We start from the raw sequence: 22651 nt of genomic DNA, 5'->3' as shown, positions 1-22651 counted from the left end.
AGTGTGAGCATAAATGAACTCTATGAGTTCATTTAAAAATTCAAGTGAATCTTCATTAATTTTTTTTTTTTTTTTGCACTTTAGGCCAAACCCCTCTCTCTAACCTCTGGGCATATAGCACAAGAATTCACATTTATATTAACTCAGCTTTCACAGCTTACACCTGTTGAAGATGTGTGCCTTTCCCCATTCTGAGCCAGGGTTTGTTTCAAGTTCTGCACAGTACATAATCCTATTGTGTAAAACTGAGCACCCAGAAACAGAAGCACCCAAAATCTGAGACCCCTTTTGAATATCTCAGCCTATTCTTTTTCAGGCAAGCACAACTGCTCCTGTATAAAACTTGTATCTCATCAGAGCTCATTCTAGATAGGTGAATCATGTCACAAAAACAAGAGCTACAAAAAAAAATTGAACAGTTTGAAATTTTAAGGTCTTTTAAGCTTTGTCCTGTCTCTAATTCATGTATTGTATTTTCATCAGCGATATGTGAAAAAATGTACATACTTCACAGTGCCCATCCTCTTTAGCAATAAAATACAAGCATTATTTACATACAGCTATGTAAAAATTTTTGCAACAAATGAGAAATATAAACCTTTTGGGGGAGGGGGTCTGCCCCTGTTCTCTCTAGTGAAGAGAGAGAATTGTATTCTGAGAGGCTATAGGCAGTTACCAAGCCTGCCCCAGATCTAAGAGGTGGAGTCTACATCTGAAATCTGGGAGGTACTGCTCATGTGCAGTGCATCCCTGACTCCACAAACAAAGGCAGAGATCACAGCTGACAGCTCTGAAATGGAGACGTCAGCAATGAGAGACAGTGGGCATTCCCCCAGTTAAACTAGAGTAGGAGGAATGAAGGAACAAAAGAGGTCCAGAGGATAGGGCTGTGGAACTGTGACTAATGAGAGATGAGTTTTACTCCTGCTCTGCCATTGACCTGGCTTTGTGAACTTGGACACGTGCTGATTGACCTTCATCTGTCTGTGTCCCTTTCCCCTCTAACCTTTTGTCTGTCTTGTCTATTTAGATAGTAAGCTCTTCGGGGCAAATACTGTCTCTCACTACATATACAGCACCTGCTCAAAGCTTGGTTGGAGTGCTAGGCACTGCTATAATACAAGCAACACCAAAAGCCTCCAAGAGTTACCAAGTGTGTTGTGGATAGATCTGGCCCAATCCCTCTCTCTCTCTTCCTGCATGGGAATGTTGGAGGAGAGAGAGGAAAAGAGGAGCAGAATGTGTAGACAAGTGCACAGCTGGGCTAAGACATGCATGTACAAGTAACTCCAATGACTGGGAGCAGAATTTGATCATTTTCATCCTCAGTCTCTTTACCTTGTTGCCACATCGCTGCGGACTGCGTATTATCCCACTATATCCCAGTATTTCACATGTCTCTGTTTATTAAACACACATTCTATTTAAGGCTATCTGGCAATATGAGCTTTTGCTCTGTCATCCCCTAATATTAATAGCTATTGTTCAAAATGTAATATTTATAATAAAAACATGTTATAGAACTAGTGATCCTATATATCCATACTATATATGTATATTTAAACATTGGCAAAAATGAGATTAGTTACCTTTGTACAGTACCTTGCACAACAGGGCTGGGGCTCTAGAGTGACACTGACATAGAAATAAATAAAATAATAATACATTATATATAAAAATATACCACCATAAATTCTTAGTCTCACATTCATTTTGCCCACTCCTTTGATGTTTAACAGAGCTTTAGAAAAATTACAATGTCAACTAGCTTAGGAGACACAAAAATCCTGATCAATGACAAAGGGTTTTATAATAACCATGTATAAGAAGAAAGGAATTGTTCAGGGTGGTTCAATGGGTTATCAGTAAGAGTAGTAAGATAAATCAGGGACTTAAAGGATTTCAAGAGAAAGTTCCTGAAAATGTTTTCTGTAGACTATGGAAGTTAAGTAGTTGAAACCTCAAACCTTGGGACATTTAAACCTAGTGTGGAAAAAGCACAAGCAAATATCTTCTAAGGAACAATTCCATCAATAAGTTGGAATAGATGCATAATAGGTCTTTTGCTGCTCTGATTTTTATTATTCTAATCCATCACCCTTATTTTATATAGACCTTAAAAATTATATTTGTGAGAAAATTATGACTCTGCGTCTATTTTTTATATATCTACACACACACGCATATGAATATACACACAGATGTACACATACACATATAGGATTTGATTTTGAAAGCACAAAGTACAAAAAACGATTTTGCATCTAATTTGCATATCCTATAGTTGCAATTGCATTTGTAAATAAACTAATAGAAGATACTTATATTGTCATTTGCATGCACAATTTGCATGCACAATTGTGATGATTCACTCACAAACTATGCAGATAATTGTACACATATTTTGCGTAATGCATTTAAAAATTAGGCCAAAAATGTAACAGTATCTGTTTGGACATATGTCCTGCTTCAGCCAATGAAACTGACCCAGTCTATGAGCTGTGCCTGAAGACTTAATAAAATAGAAATTATATGGGTTGGATTGTGGGTAGAAGCCAAAGGCAGATGAGGGGGCTATGGAAGTGTCCCAGGAGGAATTCTATCTAATCCAGCTATAATTTCACCACAGGGTCTTGGGGAATAACAGTTATGCCACCCTGGGTGAGACTACAAGACTTCACTGCTCTCAGATCTGTTGACTGGTGCTCCGGGAAGAATAGAGCCATGGCACCATCATCCTCCTTCCTCTCCGCCTCACCCCTTTTGGGAAGGGTGACACTCCTCATGGCACTTTTTAGAACCCACAATGAGAAGAGCCAGAGACTTCAGAAAGTCCATGAGGGATTTTGCTACTGCCAATCTTTTGAAGGTGGATGGCACTTAGATATTATGCTGATGGGCAGCAATGCCAAACCTTTTACAATAGAGAGATAGAGAATCAGCTGTTGGCTGCACCAGTGCTCTCATGTCGCAATGTGTCTGGCTTCACTACAGGTATGTAAGATGGACTGAAAGAGGGAGGATGAAGGCTTCAGTCTGGCTCTCTGTGTATGGAATTGTCAGATAAATAGGATTTTCAGAAATGAGACTCTCTTATCAACTAAGAAAGTGGCCAACACTCCCTATATGAGGGCCCATACAAAGCACAACGTTGTGTGTACTTCAACAGAGATCGAGAACAACAAAAGGAGATGGGGGAGAGAGGAAGGTATTTTCACTCTAAGTATTTAGCCTACAATTGGAATAATGATCCAGGGCTTTTCACAGATAGTTTGGCCTTGGGTTATCATAGCATTATGAAACAGTGCCTGACATTGATTTCTATAGAAAATTCTCCTTTACTTGAATGGGTGCTGCAGATGTAGAATGATAGCAGCATATAGCTCTTAGCCATTAATGCCCAGAGCTTTCATAATTATTATTATACATTACTGAGGATACAGTATATTTATTATACAGACTACAGTAGGCCTCTTTTGCGAGCTGCCCTGGGCCTGTTCTCTGAGCCACATCAAGCAGGAAGTTTAAATGAAACGGCTCCCAAGTTTCTTAAATGGTTTAATAAAACATATACTGACTGCAATATTCAGTTTATAGTAGCAAACTATTGCCCCTTGGTTTGAAAAATGACCTCTAGTTGGCAATTTTACTCTCAGCTTCAAAGATTATAGTCCACTGTTGGTCATTTTCTCAATCCACAGGGCAATACTTTTCCATAACAAGCTCAAACAGCAATCAGTATTTGTAGACTGCTACACAAGTTGAGGATAATATGCCTCAACACATTCTGTTATATGACTAAACAGAAGAAGAAATAACCTGGTGACACAGATACATGGAGAAAAGGAATGCTAGTCTCTTGATGCTGAGGCAGCAGAAAAGTAAATTTCTTTGTATTTTGCAGATTTGTATTGCATTTAATGCCTCTTTAATACAAAATAAAGGTCTCTAATTTGATTCTCTTTTTATTAGTGACATTTGGCTTTATATCGTCTTAGGTGTATTCTTATTTTAATGTATTATAGCAAGCACTAGATCCTGTTAGTGGCTATCAAATTTACAAACTTTAATGAGAGATACCCTAAATATAAAATCATATCATCATACATTCAGAGCCCAATTTTCAAACAGATGCCTCAAATATCCAACTGCCTGTGGGCATATAAAATATATCACATTTATGGGCCTGATATTGGGAGACTCCTATATACAGTATTTCAAAAGGCTCTAAATAGTTTTTTCAGCATCTAAATGTGGGATTTGAATATCATGTTAAGGTGCTTACATTTGAAAAATGGGTTCCCCACTTACAGAATCAAAGGTCTATTTTGTGGGAGACTCGTCTTGTGGATAAGTCAGAGGTTCAGAAGATCTGGGTTCTGTTCCCAGCTCTGCCTAGACTTCCCACATAACCTTCTCTAAAAAATGGGAGTAATAATACCTACCTAGCTAAAAGGAGTGTTGTGTGGTTTAATTCATTAACAAATGAAAGATCTTGCAGATCCTCCACCATAAATACAAAATATTATTATTACAAGGGTGACACCCATTCCTGTATGCATAAAGCCTGAGAGCTCTGGTTTTATGCAGACAGAGTGCAGGGCATTTTTGAATGAGTTATTTACCCATATCCAGAGCCAAAGTGGAACAAATTGCACAGAGTCCTGGAGCAAATGATTTAATGTAAAAGTGAATCTGCAGCTCTGCCTCCCACTCTAGATGTGGGGGTCCAGCACCAAGCCCTCTGTTCCACTTAAATGTGGCACAGAGGATGTTGCGGGATTCCCTGGCTAAATAACACATAGTGGTATCTCTCAGTCCATCCAATGTGCCACAGAAAACACCTGTTCCAGACCTGCATAAATTGGTGTAAAAGACTCCATGCCTGACCTGCCCGCAGCATTGCATTTTGGGGTGCCAGAATGGCAACTTTTTCTGAGACATGTAGGGGCTCCACAGGCGCTCCTACATTGCTGCTCAACCAGTGATTCCCATGCAGCCCTTACTTAGGGCCTTTTGCTAGCCCCCACACCTGGATGAATTGCATCCATAAGTACTGATATATTTGGGCTAAAGAATATGTTCATATCTGATTGCCAGAAGATGATGACCCTCTATTTTAAAACTCTGCGTTCAATTTACATGCTTAATTCATTAATACTATTTGGTGAATTCAATTATACATTTTTATGATTTTAGAAAAAAAAAGCTTTTTAGTATAAAAAGCAGCAATTTCCTTTTTTAAAACATTTTTCATTTTTAAAGTATAAAAATGGCACGTATGTACCATAGCATAATGGATTAATTAAGGAATATTATGTTTATCCTAAGTCCCAACTGAGTTGTACATCTTCGTAACTCACTCATAAAAAATAATGTATTATCCCATTCTCAATAATGATATAACTTCTATTTTTACCATACCTCTTTAGAATAAATTGTTCTAAATTGGATTATCCTGAGATACAGTAAGGAATGTAAAAAAATTACATTGTTATTTTTAAAATGTACATTGCTATGTATAAAAATCATAATCTTCTCTCTGTGCTTTTGAACTGTCATGTTATTCCCACTGTTATGAAATCAAGCTGCTACTGCCACACCTAAAATCAAATGCAATGCACATTACATCCCTTTGCATATACAATGTATTTGTTGCCTTAATCACAAAACCACCAGACAGTATTTTTATGACTATTTCTTTGTTATTGACAAATCATGTATGTAGGTAACACACAAATCTGCATGCAAAGGCTCATAAAAGCCTCAGATTTCTAAATCAACAGATGAAAAATCCCAAAATAATAATGTACAGATGTTCCTTATTTAAATGAGCTGTTGGCATTTAATGCTGCCAATCAAATGTGATAAAATTTGTGAACTTCCAGGTATTCAGCATTTACAGTGGATAATTTTTTTAATCAAATGATCATTCCAGATGACTGAAAAAAATTATTGTTCAATAAATATAAAATGGTATATTATTGATGCTATCTTTGGATTACTATACAAAAGGTCAATTGAATGGTATTGTTCATTACCAGATCCTTTTCCTTTTACATCTAAGGTTGGTTGATTTTGCTGTCCTTAAAACTGAAATACTTCACTAAAAGTACATTATCTGTATAGTAATCCTCTTCTCGAACATAAAATGGAATATCAGTTTCTAATCCTCCACAGATAACCATTCCAATCCATAGTATGTTTTACTGTAAAGACAGAATAATACAATATGTTTGATAAATCATATGTGTACTGTGTACAAGGAGAAAGGTTTCTCTCTTGCCCTACAAGATGCACCTGTGTTAAAAAAAACACATTAAATGTTGCCATTGTAGAATCTTGAGAAGTTTTATAACAGAGACATCTAAGCTTAGAAGAAGGAAGGTGGTCTATAGGTCAAACAAGTTTCCGATGAGAACTGATTAAGCCGAAGTACTATTCCACTGATTATAAGTTTTCATCCAGGCATCAAATCCTTGAGTCTTCTATTGGTTAAATAAAGCTGATCTTTATGTATTTCAAAGCAAAAGGAAAATGAAATCCTCCCCAGCTCTTTTACTTGATTTGGAGCCATCTAGGTATGCACACTGGGTGCGTAACCAGCCTCTAACTACTGGGGATTGGAAGGAAATTTTCCTTGGGCAAAGATTATCCCATAATTGCTAACTGCAGGGTTTTCTGAACCTTCCTCTGAATCAGCTTCTCCTGGCCACTTTCAACGACTGGATACTGTACTAGATGGCCCACTGGTATAATCCAAAACGGCAATTCGATGAGCTTTGTCAATTGGCTTTGTCTGGCCAATTGTTAGCCTATCTACAAGAATTTATTGCAGTTACCCTTACCCGCGCTCCCTCCCCTCTTACACCTATTGCTGGTCACACTCACTTGCTGCATCTTGTCTTAAATGAAGCCCCAATCCAGCACCCTGAACCCGGCTGGCAGACCTGTGCACCCAAGCCCCACGGAATTCCAGGGGCTGCCTGGCTGGAGGATCAGAACCTTAGAATGGTAAACTCCTCAGGGCAGGGTCCATGCCATGCTATGTGTACGGTGCTAAGCACCATTGCATTGCACTTCTGATTCCTTTGGGTACTACTCTAATACAAATGCATAAATCAATGCCAGTACAGTAAGTCTATATAAAAGAAGCCACCTAAAGAGACCACAGCAGCATGCCCGTAACACCACTGTATGAAGGATAGCAAGTTATGGATAAAAAGACAATGTAAAAGTAAACCTCGTTACCCAATATGCACATAATTTAGTAAAATGTTTGTATAAAATATTTTGGGGATATTTTTCTTAATGCAAGGATTTTTTAATGATTTTAAAGTCTTTTTAAAATTAGCATTACAGAAGAGAGTAAATGCATAAATAAAAATTAATTAATTAACAAAAAAGGAATTTATTACCTGATAATTATTTCACTGTGACTCAGTTACACCCGTGCAGAATGATGAGTAAGTCAGGCAGGCAGGCTGCAACCTGTCATGAGCCATCATTTTAATTCCCCTGTCCCCTAATTTACTTCTCTTCCAATGTGTAGCAGGGTGGTCACTAACCCTCATGGCCGGGGGTCCTTTGGCAGGCACCCTCCCCTCTTGCTGGCCCCTGAAGCACTCCACACAGCACACTTACCAGGGCTGAGTTCACGCAGTCCTCAGAGTCCTTAATCACAAAATAGTCCAAACACTCCTCCATGAATCCCCAGTATAAAGTCCATAATCCTAATTCCACAGTTCATACTTAGCTCTGGTTCTTCTGCCACACCCAGAGCTCTTCCTCTGTCAGTCTGCTCCCCCCAAAGCCACCGGTCCCAGTCCTTTCTGGCTGGAACTTAGCCCTCTGGCCCTGGCTTTCTTCTCCTTCAGAGTCTCTCCTGGTCTGAAAGAGCATGTGGACTCCCTACTGCCCTCCTCCAGAGAACTCATCCCAATTAGCTGAAAGAGAGGGGAGCCCTGCCCCACCCTACAGTCCATGGCTCCTCTTCGCAGGCCCTTAAAAGGAATGATGCATGGTGGGTTTTCCCTCCCATACAACTCCTAATTATCCAGGACCACTTCTTCCCTTCTGCTACCAGGCCATTTTCTGGGCCTTTATTCATTCCAACACCTGGAATGGGGTCTTATGGAATCTTTTATTCTTAAAGGGCCAGAACACCATTTACATACTGGAAATCTCTGAGAACCAGCAAAACTGAGACATATGGAGGACAACGTTTCTTCTACTATATGCACTGTATTATGCCCAAAAATGCCCATCTAAAGCGGCATGGGACATGGGAGCGACTAAGTCACAGAGATATGCCTTGGTTATCAGCAAGAAAAACAGCTTCTAAGTAACACCATCTCGGCAGTGAGACAAAGCAAAAATAAAAGAAAGAGCCAATATAAATGTTCTTGCAAGGTATATCAACATAATTTTCCAAACCGGGAAAGCAAAGGTCAGTGACTACATTAAGGGTCAAGAGTCAGACCCACAGTCATTAATTCATATAACCAAGTGAATATTAAAAAAAGCATCTCAAGTCCTCCATAGATACAAACCTTTTGTCCCCTTTTTCAGGCAAATAGGTGGCCACTGAACTAGAAAAAATACCCCTAATCTTTATTGCAGACTGGAGGCTTTGCGTCTGATATAACTTTGTGAGTAAAGATTACCCCAACCACAAATATTGAGCTCTTTAGAGAGCTCCTCAAGAAGAGAAAAACAGATAAATTAGCCGCCAGGAGAAACACTTTCCCTCTCTCTGAAGAAGCAGCCGGTATCATCATGATTTCAAGTTTTTACTTAGATAGAGTCTGCTATCAGAAAGAAAAAGGACCAAGGTCAAATCTCCAAACTGTGGTAACTATGAGTCTAACCAAAAGGAACTGTTAGGTACATTTGAGATTGATTGAAGAGGAGAAGCTGCTCTGATTGAAAGAAGAGAGGGAGAAATAGAGAATCTCCATCATAGACTGTTGTTACATTACAACCTGAGATCCATCATTAATTTAGTTCACTTGTTTACTTTGGGAGGAAATGCACTGAGCAAGCTAGAGAGAGACAAACTGTTCCTGCTGAGAGGGACTGTTGCATAAGTGGGAAAAGAGGAAAAGTTTGAGGGGAAAAAATTTTCTAAACAGAAAATAAGGAATTTGAGGCCAAATCTTCAGCTGTTGTAAAATTGTGTAGGCCTATTGAGTTTAATGGACTATACCAATTTACATCAACTGGCCATTGCAGCAAACAATTCAGTGAGATTGAGCTGAGATTGAGGAAAGAGGGCATCAAATGGAGCCTTTCCAGAGACTGCTATTGAGCTGTTCCTTAGTGGTGGCAGATGAGGGTGTGGGAAACCTCTCTTAGGTAGTGAAAAACCAGAAAAAGAAAACAGGACTTGTTTGTGTTTTTAAGGCATCTATCAGAGGGAGTTTCTCTCACTGCTGAACTCCTGATGGCCAATCACATTCAAAGGCACAAGAGAGGACAGAAATCACAGCATACACACCTTGAAGCTGCCAGAGTCAATACCATACAATTGTACACATGTTACACTGATGGCTTCTCTTGCTCATCTGCCCACTTTCCAAAGCCTCACTGTATTAGCCTATATTGCTAAAGAGAAACTCCTTGACTTGCTGTGTGAATTCATATAAGCTGCTGCACTCCAAAGGTAAGCCACCAAAATAACAGAGATAATGTTTGCCTTCTCTTCAACCCAGAGGAAGGGAGAGGGGCTGAACATTTAGAGTGGAAAGGTAGCAGATAAGAGGACACAAATATCTGATCCTGTAACTGGCCCCCACACCAGCCTGACTGATGTAAGGGAAGGCACTGATCATCCTCCTTTGGTGGCAACTAAGTCACAAAAATATTTTTATTTACTGATTACATTTAAGAAGCCCCACTTTTCCCCAGAGTCCACAGCTACAATTCAAAAATATTTTGAGGTCAGGACTCTGCAACAAGCTTCTTAGTTGCTTTTAGTAATAAGATAATTATCTGTAACTATATAAGGAATTACTATTTTTAAAAAATATCACATAAAAATAGCTTTCATTTTTCCCAATGTGTAGAAAAGATTCTCTGCCTACAACTCAAATTATCATTCTTTCCTTTGTGCAAAACGAATTGACCCAGAAAACTAAAAGGGTAACAACCCATATTTGCTGGGCTTATTCAGCAGCCAAAAGTTCATGAAAAACACTGTTGTGTATCACATAGCAACCACTTGATGCCTATTATCAAAATACAGTAGTTATTGAAAAAGTAAAATCTTGCACTCTAAAATATAAAGCAGGGCTGTAATGTGTGTTTAGTTTTCTTGGGATATATTCAAGCCTTGTCATTTTCTGCCTTTCCACAGCTTTGGCATACTTGGTCAGCTATGCACTTTTCAGTTATGCACCGGGGGAGAAAGGGGGGACTCCTGCAGTGTTTTTCATAGAGGATACTGTCAATTCAGACCAGGGTTTGAGATCACTGTTAAGAGAGGAATTATATGTGCTCTATTTTTGCACAAGTATATTCAGGTTTTTTTTAAATGTCATATACAAGAGTTTGGGAGAGGAAAGTAAAGGGTGATGATTATTGATTCAGCACTACCCCTGCGGATTGTTGGCTACCCCCAGAGAAAACCACCACCAAATCCCCAGCAAGTAGTCTATAGGTGGACAGATGTCACATTCGCAGTTTTGAATTTGTTTTTCATATCAGCTCTAGTTTTAAGCCAGGATTGTGTGGCAATCTCTTAGCAGAATTTCATATCAGAAAAACAGTAAACTTTTAGGCAGAATGGGAGAATGCTGTTTCTCCAAATTCTTTATTTTATTTTTAACACACACAAAAAAGCTTATACATTGGAAGAAATAGAAAGTGTATTGTGGAAACAGTACAGTATTAGCAATCTGGGTTAAAAACTGGAGGAGTGTTTTTATTCTAAAATATTTTTAAAGGAACAGCAGTTGTAGTAGCTGCTAGAAGAACTTGAGCTGTAGGGCAGGCTCCAATCTCCACAGGAGTCAATATAAAGATGCATTGTCTTCAACAAGAGTTAGATCAGACCATTACTTAGAATACAAGGCCAAGGCCAAAATGGATCTCCTTTAGCAACAGGAGTGGGAGATAAAGGGGAGGATGAGGAGGGAATAAAGTACCCCTGCGGTAGGCATCACATGCTATCTTCAAGGAGGTAATTTAAAAATCTCTAGAGTATAGTATTTTGTAACAAATGTCAAGAAGGAATTGTTGACTAGCTTAGCTTCCCTCTGCTATTCATAGGTAAGGCTGTACGCATGCAGGTGTGCAACATTTCCCTTTGTTTGTTCTATCATACAGTAATAAGCTTGTTCAGCTTATCTGTTTATCTAAAAGAGTGGTTAAAATTAATTTGAGTGGTGGAAATACGAGATCACCAGCAGCGTACAATAAGTGGCTAAGAAAGCTAAAAAGGGGAAAAAATCAGAATGCATGTTATTTCTGAGGTACCTTACCTTGAGCCTACTGAATGCAGATAAGAGCATGTTTGCGGTTTCCATGATCTATCAAAAGAAAGTGAGTGCTAGGCAGTTAACCCCAACTTAATGTGTGAAGTAGCTAAGGTGTAGGAAGATGTGAGGGTGCATTAGGTAGCTAAAAATGAAGAGGTGGTTTTGATGTGATTGAAGATGGGTATGGCTGAATGTTTCCAAGATAAGATGGGGAACAAGGACAGAGTGAAGATGTAGCCTGCAATGCTGTATGTGCTTCTGCTCCTCTTTGTGAAAGCCCTGGGGGAAAGAAAAGACCACTTTCCCCACTCTGCTTCTTCATAGCACCCAAAGGCTATATACCTTCACCTATCCTCCCTTTTTACCTTCTTATGCATTGATATTGGAAAAAGTATATTATACTTATATGCCCACTTGAACAGAATATTTGCATTGTCAGATTGTAGATAGGTATATGAAATACACAGGAATTTCCAATATACAGGAAATATGTGGGTTGGTCATTGGTAGATGATCTTACCATGACTGGATAAGGTAAGGGTGGTAATTATAAATGATTAATGAATAGCTATTGTTACAGTAAAACAGTCTTGCCTAATTTACCAGCAAGATATTGGCATACTTAATAAAACAAAAAACGAACCATTAAATTTCAGTGAACAGTAAACTCATGAAAATGTTCCACTCTAACAAGGAGAATTTGTGCATAGAGCAATAAAGCGGCATTTTCTGCCCAATTCCATCCCATTCTGAAATTGTACATTTCTTTAGAGAGAGGGGATCTACAAAAAAAAGGTTCAGATTATCAGAAGAGCGATACCAACAATATTTTTATGCAAATTATTAGGAACAGATGAACCAAACTGGCTTACCCAAGAACCAGTTGGAAAAATGGCTCAAAAGTCAAATCAAGCCTTACTTTGAGGAAAAAGTAAAAATGATTAATTTTACACTTCTAAAGCAAACCACTTTCACAGTTTCATCTACAGATCTCAAAGCACTTCACAAACATCAGTTAAATTGCAGGACCCTTATGCGGCTGATAAGTGGTATTATCCCCATCTTATAGATGGGGGAAAATGTATGTTTCATGCTCAAAGTCACACAGTGATTTAGTGGCAATGCTGGGAGTAAAACCCAAGAGCTAAAGCTACCAGTCTAGGTATTGACCTCACTGGTCCTGTGAGATAAACATTGATCAAATGAGATAAATGTAGTCTTAGAAAGACAAAAAGTCTTGTTTGTGTTTTCTTTCAAGGATTAGGCCCCAGTACACTTCACGTTTTGAGATCACCTCTTTTTGTTTATCCTACCAAAATTTGCCTGTTGAGGAATCAGTATTTAGACTTAAAGCAGGATCTGCTTTAGGCTTTAGGCTTTGGAACTGGGATCGGAGGTAAATCAGGACTATGAATTTGGCTCCAGATTCATTATGCGAATATTTCACAAAGATTTCAGTTACATCAGAATGTGAAACGGAAAAAAAAATTCTCAACATGGATTGTACCTGGTATCCAGGATTTGAATCCAAAACCCTATTCTCCACTGAAATACAAAGGGGCTCAATTCAAGGTTTCACTCTTGGTCCATCTCTATTTCTATGTAGACAACAGTTCTAAGTAAAGTGATAGGACTAGATTGTGTAGTCCAGCCAAGCTGCACTCAGTGCAAGAACAGAGAATAGGCAAAGGTGGCTTTAGGTTACTTTTGCGACCCTTGATCCTTAGCCAGTGGAATGATGGGCCAGTCCCCTGGTGTAGATTAGAACAGCCTAAAGGCTGCTGTATACTGCACTAACTGCCAATAGGATTGCTAGAGTGCAGAAAAGTCCTAGCTACCCACCGCTCTGTCTACCAGACATAATCCCCTGTGCCATGAGGAGAGTGGCACAGGAGCCACTACTGTAGCTCTACATGATCCCAGGATTCCCCTGTTCAAGAAGAATAAGGCTTCACTGGCTGGAGCTTTTGAGGCATCTTTTCAAAGGAAGACTGGCACAAAGCTTCCTTAATGGACTGGTGCATTTGTCCCACAGACTGCCCCATGGACTTTTCATAGAGCCTCCTGCTGGACTAAATGCTGGGAAGTTTAATGGAAGGAACAAGAATATTTTCAGAGAAAAAATTGATGAAGATTTGAAAATGCTTTAGGTCATGGACTATCTAGTGCAAAATCTCCCAAGACTATTGAGGAAAGTTCAAGGAGGACTGATGGAGAAATATTCTATTTAAAATTAAATTCTTTATTGGAAAAAGAAAACTATGACATACCCTAGAACTTGACACTATGACCACTACAACTTCAGGATTCATGAGTAATTAAGCAGTACAATACAATGTAACCTGACTGTTCTAACCCAGTGAAAATACGACAACTTTTAGGTAGCAGCATTCAGTGGCCTGGCCAGTACAATTTTGTTTGAGCTTTAAGTCGATTTCTGCTAGTCAACTGATTTTTGGCTGGCCTCTAGGACAGATTTCACTGTACATTAAACATTTACTTCTTATTTAAAATGGGGAAGCAGTTTTTTTATCTTGTTTGAAGCACTTGAAATACAAAGACAAAAGTTTCATGCTTTTTCTTTTTTCTGACTTGCTATTATATCACCAAAGATCAGTTTTATAAAGCAGATGAGAATGTCTTCTATTTAAATGATCAAGATACAAAATTGCATCCAATGCAGCAGAGAATAACATGATTACAAATACTGCAAGTAATATTATTATGTGACATATAACAATCACAGTCTAATTTTTTTACTAAAAATATGTGTAAAGCTTCACAGTTTATATATTTGTATTGAAAATATTTTTCCTCATTTAAGCTGATTGCACATTTCAAATCATATACAGCTGTACTTTTTAGCCTAAATCAAAGAAGGAATCCATACAGAACTGCACAAGTATTTTGGGTGTTTTTAGACATTGTTGCTATTGACAAGATTAAAATATTTTTCTCATTCATTATTTATATTGATGTGGTGAAACAATGTGAAAGCGTATGCATTTAACACCATGTCACAAAGTAGAGCTAAAATGTGGACATACTGTTCCACTGAGATTTAACTGTGAAATTGGTTAAGTATATGTCACCCTGTCTACAATAATGATATCTTTGGGTGATGAAGATTTAAGATGCTTTGTAAAGATGGCATGTTATCCAAACTCTTAAACCACATTGATTATGAATGTCAAGTATCAGAGGGGTAGCCGTGTTAGTCTGAATCTGTAAAAAGCAACAGAGGGTCCTGTGGCACCTTTAAGACTAACAGAAGTATTGGGAGCATAAGGTTTCATGGGTAAGAACCTCAAATCTGAAGAAGTGAGGTTCTTACCCACAAAAGCTTATGCTCCCAATACTTCTGTTAGTCTTAAAGGTGCCACAGGACCCTCTGTTGCTTTTTACTGATTATGAGGGGTTTTAAATAGATGTGCTAAGATTATCTCCTATATGAGAAAGAGCATTATGACTAGGAACCTTGTAGCCAGCATACAGGGATCACATGTTCAGAAAAAAGTAACACCAGAAAATAATTTTGATTTGACACCCTGATGGAGAAAATGTTTAACTCAAAAACAGTTGCAAACAGTTGGGCAGTTGCAAACTACCCAGAGTTTAGAGACAGGTCCCAGTATAACTTCAAGCCGCTCCACCCAGCAACCCACCAACATTTTTTGGCATTTGACTTTGCCCTCTGCTTTGACAGTTTCTTGGACTGAGAGTACGCAGTCCCCATCTGAGAGTTGGAGGCTGGGATCATGCAATAGAACATAAGAACAGCCATACTGGGTCAGACCAAAGGTCCATCTAGCCCAGTATTCTGTCTTCCGACAGTGGACAATACCAGGTGCCCCAGAGGGAATGAACTGAAAGGTAATCATCAAGTGATCCATCCCCTGACTCCCACTCCCAGCTTCTGGCAAATAGAAATACCTGATTTTGGAGTCAAAATGCATAGATGCATAATGGCTGAATCCAAAACCAGGAACAGCATTGCATGATTCCAACTGCCAGCTCACAGGGATTAATCTGCAGAGTAACTCTTTGCTAAGAGGCAAGGAATCTGCCAAAAAAGAAGGTCAGAACAAAAAGAACAGGAGTACTTGTGGCACCTTAGAGACTAACAAATTTATTAGAGCATAAGCTTTCGTGGACTACAGCCCACGTGGATGCATCCGAAGAAGTGGGCTGTAGTCCACGAAAGCTTATGCTCTAATAAATTTGTTAGTCTCTAAGGTGCCACAAGTACTCCTGTTCTTTTTGCGGATACAGACTAACACGGCTGCTACTCTGAAACCTGTCAGAACAAAGTTATTGTAGCAAAATTGATATTGTTGGATAGAATGGCAGGGAGTTACATTGGAACCTGCTTCCCATAGTGTGTGGGGCAGTGTGAGGAGAGCTAGGTTGGTGGTTTGGGGTGAGAATGAGTAGAAAGAAAAATAACATTTCAGACCAAACGCTTATTCTTACGAACTCTGATCTCACCTATTATAAACCCAGGGAAATATCCAGAAGGTGGTGAATGTTTAAAATGCGCCCTTTAACAAAGCAACACAATGTAACTGGTATCTTTCTTTACATGTCAAACAGTTTGCCTAACAAATCATAATAATGCAGAATGATATAAAATTCACCCATCAAGCCCAAACACAGGCACAAAGATTACCATGGCAAAGAATTGTGAATTTCATTAAATATGTTAAAGGGAAAAAAATCAGCTTTGAAAAATAGTAATCCTGTCTTTCAACAAAAATATTATAGGAAGCTATGAATTTGGTAGATCTGAATAGGATGTTGGTACATGTTTTACTAAGGTAATATAATGGCACACTATTATTAGATCACATTAATCATTACTGTGCCAAAGGCACTGACAGCACCACTGAAAAGGATTGAAAGGGCTGGTAATGGATATAAATTACCCATTGTGTGATAAAAGGATTTTTACTAAGAAGGTAAGAATAAAACAGCAAATTTCTAATATAACTGTTGTGTAAAAACCAAAATAAAAGTAATCCACAGTCAGTAATATCCACAAAATCAAAAAGTAAGCACTTTGAAACAAGATAAAGTCACAATAAAAATTGTATACAATGTAAAATTAATTTCTTGGTGCATAATATTGCTATCAATTTAAATGGTTTATGTGATGACCTCTAAGGAATATGGTCAAGAGAAAGATAGGTTTAGCTAATTAGAACTGAATATGAGTTTATGTAAATATATTTAACTTCCTCAGCAGTATCAGAGGTTACAATGAACCCCAAAATTACAAGATGTGTTATAATTTTAATTTTCCCTTCTGTTCTCTCTAAATTAAAAATTACAACAAATAACTGAACTCTGAAATGGTTTCATTTCGATTCCAAATGATGAAGCCATTAGAAAACAAGGCCAGCCTTTGCTGAGCTATTTAGCCATTTGACTGGTAGTTTTTTTGTTACCAAAGGTCCAATCCTACACCACTCTTTCACTCTGGCAAAAATCTTATAGACATCAATAGAAGTCAGTGAACTCAATAAGCCAGACTGTATCTTTATTTTACAACAGTGTAAATCCAAAGTAGCTCCACTGAAGTCAGTGGAGTTACTCCAGATTTAAATCAGTGTAATTTTGTCTGAGTTAATCGTGTAGGACAGGACACAGCATTCTTTATCAAATTTTTAAAACTGTGGCTCAGATCCTCACATTGGTGTAGTTTTATTGTTTATTTGTTTTTCTTTTATAGATGCAGACACCAATCCTGGAAATACTTAAGTATGTGCTTAACTTTACTCACATAAGTAGTTCCATTAACTTCAATGGGACAATTCATACAGCTAAAATTACTCACCTGCACGTGAGTGTGCAAGGTCAAAAGCTCTGATGGGCCTGAATCTCCTCTCACAGTTATACATCAGTGTAACTCCACTGAAGTACATAGAGTTAGTGCTGATTTACACACGTGTATAATTGAGAGGAGATTCAGGCACCATGATTGTAATGTGAAAGTAACACAATAGGAATTCGACTTTGAACCGGAAGCCATCAGAATTTTGGATTTAAGAATCAGTTAAGAATTGTAGAATTAGTTATAGGATACTTCCTAGAATAAGTTACAGATTACAAAGCAAGACTTTTCTTCCAAATTTAGGACCCTGGGGCCTGATTCTGATTTCACACTGTTTTTTATCCCATTGTGAACCCAAAGGGTTAATAGCAGTTACTTTTGAACTGCACCGATACAGCTGAGAGGAAAATCAGGTCTATAACCTATTATGGAAAAACCCCATTGATTTAAGTAGGTGTTGTTCGCATAGTAATACAGAACAGAAAAGCGCCCTTAATAATATGCATGAGAGATCTTCAATAGAACTTGTTCAAAAAACAAAATAAGTGATAAAATGAATACAACAAACTCCAATCATGAGTTTCATGGATTTTTTTAAATCAACAATCTGCTGATAAAGTAATAAATGATGATTTATTTCTAATACAAATTTACATACCAGCTGTGTAAGATGAGCTCTCATGATTTTACAAAGCAGATTTTTACTTGAAAAATCTATTCGTAATCAATCTACTATAGGCAGTTTTTCCCTGAAAGAATAAATTAAAATGTTTTGGTGGAGAGATAAGAAGATGCACAAGTTTGCTACAAAAACCAGATTGTAAATTGTTAATGCAGGTAGGTCATTTTAATGCAGTTTATTAAGGTGGTGCAACTAAGCTGTTTTGCATAAACCACATTCATAAACAGAGAAAAAGTTAGGCAATAATATAATGAATGATCCTTACCAGGTAACTCTCAAACCAATGAATCTTTCCCTTGGCTGAGAGAAATTCCTAGTGACGAGGGATAGGTACTGAAGGGCAGGAACTGTAAAAACAAGAGATGTGAGAAATTTAAAATATCAAAACGCTATGTTTAAACAAGTCTTTTAAACTAAAACTTTACAATGCCACCCCCAAGTAGTTCTAATGTAACAATGTATAGAGAATACTTAGGATGAGAGTATTAACAGGATTAACACTTTTTTTTAAGGGCTCAATAATGCAAGCGTTTGGTGGTCATTTATTTTTGGGAACTGAAAAGTGCTTTCAGCTCTGGATTGTTCTGAGAGGGAAAACCTCTCTTCAAGACAATGCAGAGGAACAGAATGAAATTCTTCTGATCCTATCCCCTAGACAGTGCAGCAAGAGAGGACAAAACAGGATAAAACAAAAGTTGCATTGCAGACATACTCTAGAAACCCAGTTATTCTCTTTGACATTGATACTCTAATCTCTCAAACCGAGTCAGAGAGAACAACTACTAATTGTGTTTCTACTTTTTTAATTCCATTTTATAACAGAAATAAGTCCTTTGGAGATGATCTCATCTAATAAACCCCACTTAAAAGAGATAAGAGCCAGAAGTAAAAGCCAAGATACAATACTTCCAAGGTATTTGTCTGTAGAGAATTTAGGGACATTACATTAGTAACAAAGTAAAAACAAAAACAAAGGGAGCTCTTATAGCAAAATAAAGTTCACAATATTAAAGCTATAATCTGCAGAATTTAAAGCTGAGAATTGTACACATGTGTATGCCCATGCATGCCTGACAAATGAAATGAAAGGTCATTCTCAAACAATACACTCTTCTATCTATACTAACTTAAGTAGTTTATACATCAGGCTACAGGCTCTCAAAACCCAGTACAGTCATCACAGCGTTAGGGCCCCTTCTTGCAGACTCTTGCTATCAAGCACAGCGCTTACTTCTCCGAGGAGTCCCATTGTCTACAGCTGATAGTCGATGTTTGCAGAGTGGTTTGAACATTGGCCTGCTAAATCCAAGGTTGTGAGCTCAATCCTTGAGGGACCATTTAGGGATCTGTGGCAAAAAAATTCTGTCTGGGGATTGGTCCTTCCTTGAGCAGGGAGTTGGACTAGATGACCTCCTGAGGTCCCTTCCAACCCTGATATTCTATGATTTTCTATGTCCTTAACTTCTGAGAGAAAAAAATAATTTCTTGGTCATTTTACTGCAGTTGGGCTACATCTTTCAACAATTAAATGAGAAAGGGTTGCGGAACTATGCCCTTTGTTCCCTCGAAGGGTAAATAATAATTGTGCTTATTTATATTGAAGGTCCAGGATACAACAATTTTACAACTCATAAATTCTGATTTTTTTTTTAATAAAATAGCCTTGTAACAGCACACTAAAGATTCGGGACCCAACTTTCTCACTGACTTACACCTTCTGCAGTAATTTAAACCCCCTCTGGGGCCAGGACAAATAGCCTCTTGCCCCATTTATACCTATTCCAAAATGCTGCTGCAAGGTTATTTCCAGATCATCAATTTGACCACATCACCAGCTCCCCTTCTCCATTGCATCAAACACAAACTATTTGTTTTCACTTTTAAGGCCCTTACAAGTCTATCCCTGCCCTACCTATCATTTCTTATAAAGTACTGAGACATTGACCCGGGCCATTGTTCTGTAAATTATGCCAGTCTTGAGCGCCCATTTAAAAAGTTTTCTAGTAAGCACCTTTGTGGTTCTGCCATGCTGCCCCTCTTGCATGGGAGGAACTCCCCATAAAAATCTGCAAAGCCACCTCATTGTTCTCCCTAAGTCATTCATTAAGGTTCTCTTCTGCATGATGCCCATAAAGAAAATCAAAAGTAGCTAGACAGCTGATTTGAGGCGACCCCCATTTTTCATGTTTATTGGTATTATTTCATTGTTTCCTTGTGATCCCCCAGCTGTTTGTTTTATTCATCAGTTGTCTATAGTCTTATACTTAGATTGTAAGGTGGCAGGGACAGTCCCCTTGTTTGTGCTTGTGCAGTGCCAAGCACAATGGGGCCCTGCCCTATAGGTGCTACTGCAATACAAATAAATAATAATGCATCTGTGCACGGTGAATGCAAAGAAGGTGCAAACCATTCTCATTCGGATGTCCCATTTTTTGCAAGCATAAATGGCTATACCTGGTGCAAAACGGTGTAAAACGAGGCCTATAGTCTACAGCACTGGCAGAAGAGTATTTTAACCTTTCATAAATAATTTGGGTTTTCAAAGCCTGGTCAGTCAGATTTTGTCCCTCCTTAAAAACCAAAATCAGGATCAGTTTGGATCCAGGTCACATTTATACATATCCCCACCCCCTTTCAGAATTCATATAAGTGATTCTGGTATATTGACTCTTCTCCAGTTATTTGAAAACAAACAGAGCATGAGCAAACTCCTGGACAGCTGTATCTATTAAAGCGTTTATCATATAATATTTCCAACTGTACAGTGTCTAAACGGAGGTGACATTTGGCATTTATTTATTTAGTTGATATCTTAAATTCAGATATACCTTTTTAGTGTTTACTTGTAACTCATTCAAAGTAAGAATGCTGAGAACTAGAAACAAAGACGATAATAAACTGTTGCTTTAGAAAAGATGTTATCTCACTAAACGGGTTCTTAGCGCTCCTATGCCAACATCGTAGACTACATTTTTGCTACACTATTACAAGGCTATTTGTGTTAAAAAAAATTCAGATTTTACAAACACGCTCATGACTTGCAAAATTCTCAAGAATGATTCTCAAGGGGCTTTCACTAAGATGCTTTATAAATTCTGATGACAGACAGAACACAGTAAGGCTTCATCTCTTAAAGTCCTGTACTGATTTGTTTGGAGGCTTCGTGTCATTGATCAGCATGTCAATGTCTCTTGCAATCTGCTTTCCAGTTCATGACTGAGAGTGAACCCCTCAGGTTAAAAACCTTAAATGATTTAAGATCTGTGATACGTAACCTCATGGACAAATTGGGAAAATCTGTAGCTTTGCACATTAAGCCGTAGTAGAAATGATTTAAAACCTTATAAAAAGATATTTTACTTACCTGTGCTAATATTATTCTAACATATTTGATACTGTGTAAAGCAGATATTTTAAAGGGGTAAGCTGCAAGCATGAAAACAAATTAAGATAGTTCCATTTATATCAAATTGGGCCACTTTAAAAAAAAATGTGCATTGCGCACCCCTGCAGACCAATTTATCAGACAATTGATCCTGCAGGAGCAAAATACCGGTGCAGTAGCTTTGGCCTCCCCAGTGAAAGAATCAGTTCCCTCCATGCACATGAGCAGCAATGAAAGTTACTGCACACAGCCCGTCTCTGCAAGAAGAATAAACCTGGGATGCCTTCACAAAAAGCCCGGTAAAGAGTACTGTGGAGACATATGAAATGTAATTATTCTTCACCTAAACATGCACATGTAACTCATTACTGTTAAAAGGAATCTCTCTCACACACGCACATTAAACAGAGAGAGGGATGTCTCCTCTGGGGAGGGGAGAAGGGAGGGATTTATGCAGGTGATAAGAATTATGTACGGAAAACTATCACACAACAATGGGAGAATAGATCCTTAAAGTATAGATTTACTCAGAACCGCTGGGAGCTTTTCCTGAGTGAGGAGAGATGGCGGATTTCAATCATCAGGGCCTCAGCACCACATCCTAGTCCCACTGAAATGAATGGAAAACTCCCATTGATTTCAGCGGGACAAGGACTGGCCCCTCTGTAAACAGACCTTTTGAGGAGATGACATGTCACATTTAACTAATTTTTCTCACTATCAGTTGTTCCCTGACGGCCTCACAAAAACTGCTACAGATGCTATGACTATTATAAATGCATGGCCAGAAAGACAGACATGTAGGCAGGCAAACAGACTGAACTACACTAAGAGTCCAGTCCAGCAACCCTTCTATGGGAAAACTTTCAATTGAGTTCAGCGTTAATTTTGCATACACTGTAATTGCAGGTTAGGAAATACTGGGCCTTCAAGGCCCATTTTAATGTCACTGGGAGTTAAATGTACAAATGGAGAGGGAGACAAGGCCCTAAAGCCAGATTTTGGCATTCATCTCAGTGTTTTTCTATTGTTCTCTAAGAACCAAGATTGTACCCTGAGAACTGGCACCACAGTTCTTGGGCCAGGGCATGATTTCAACTCTTGACACAGCAGGTTACACTGTGAACTGCTGACTTGACCTGCAATGGGGGCAGGCCTTCCATCCCACATGCTCTCTTCACTTGTACTTGGAGAGTCCCAAAAGTGAATACTGATTTGTGGGGTGGGGAGAGGGAGGGCAGAGAGATTGTGGAAGGAATAAATAAACTTCC

The 22651-nt window shown here is 38.4% G+C and overlaps 1 protein-coding gene across 38 annotated transcripts in view; it reads right to left on the bottom strand.

The window, feature by feature from the left end:
• The window catches only part of ZNF536 (zinc finger protein 536), a 417537-nt gene that overhangs the window by 338812 nt on the left and 56074 nt on the right, over positions 1-22651 (bottom strand). For all 38 annotated transcript variants that reach the window (XM_065567133.1, XM_042852207.2, XM_065567134.1 and 35 more), the window contains one exon: positions 18261-18342. The gene's annotated coding sequence lies outside the window, so the exon portion shown is untranslated. The remainder of the gene's footprint in view (positions 1-18260; positions 18343-22651) is intronic.

Source organism: Chrysemys picta, chromosome 14 (genome assembly GCF_011386835.1).
Source record: "Chrysemys picta bellii isolate R12L10 chromosome 14, ASM1138683v2, whole genome shotgun sequence".
Taxonomy (NCBI): Eukaryota; Metazoa; Chordata; order Testudines; family Emydidae; genus Chrysemys; species Chrysemys picta.
Note: the sequence above shows the minus strand (reverse complement) of the source record. Positions and strands in the feature narration are given on the sequence as shown.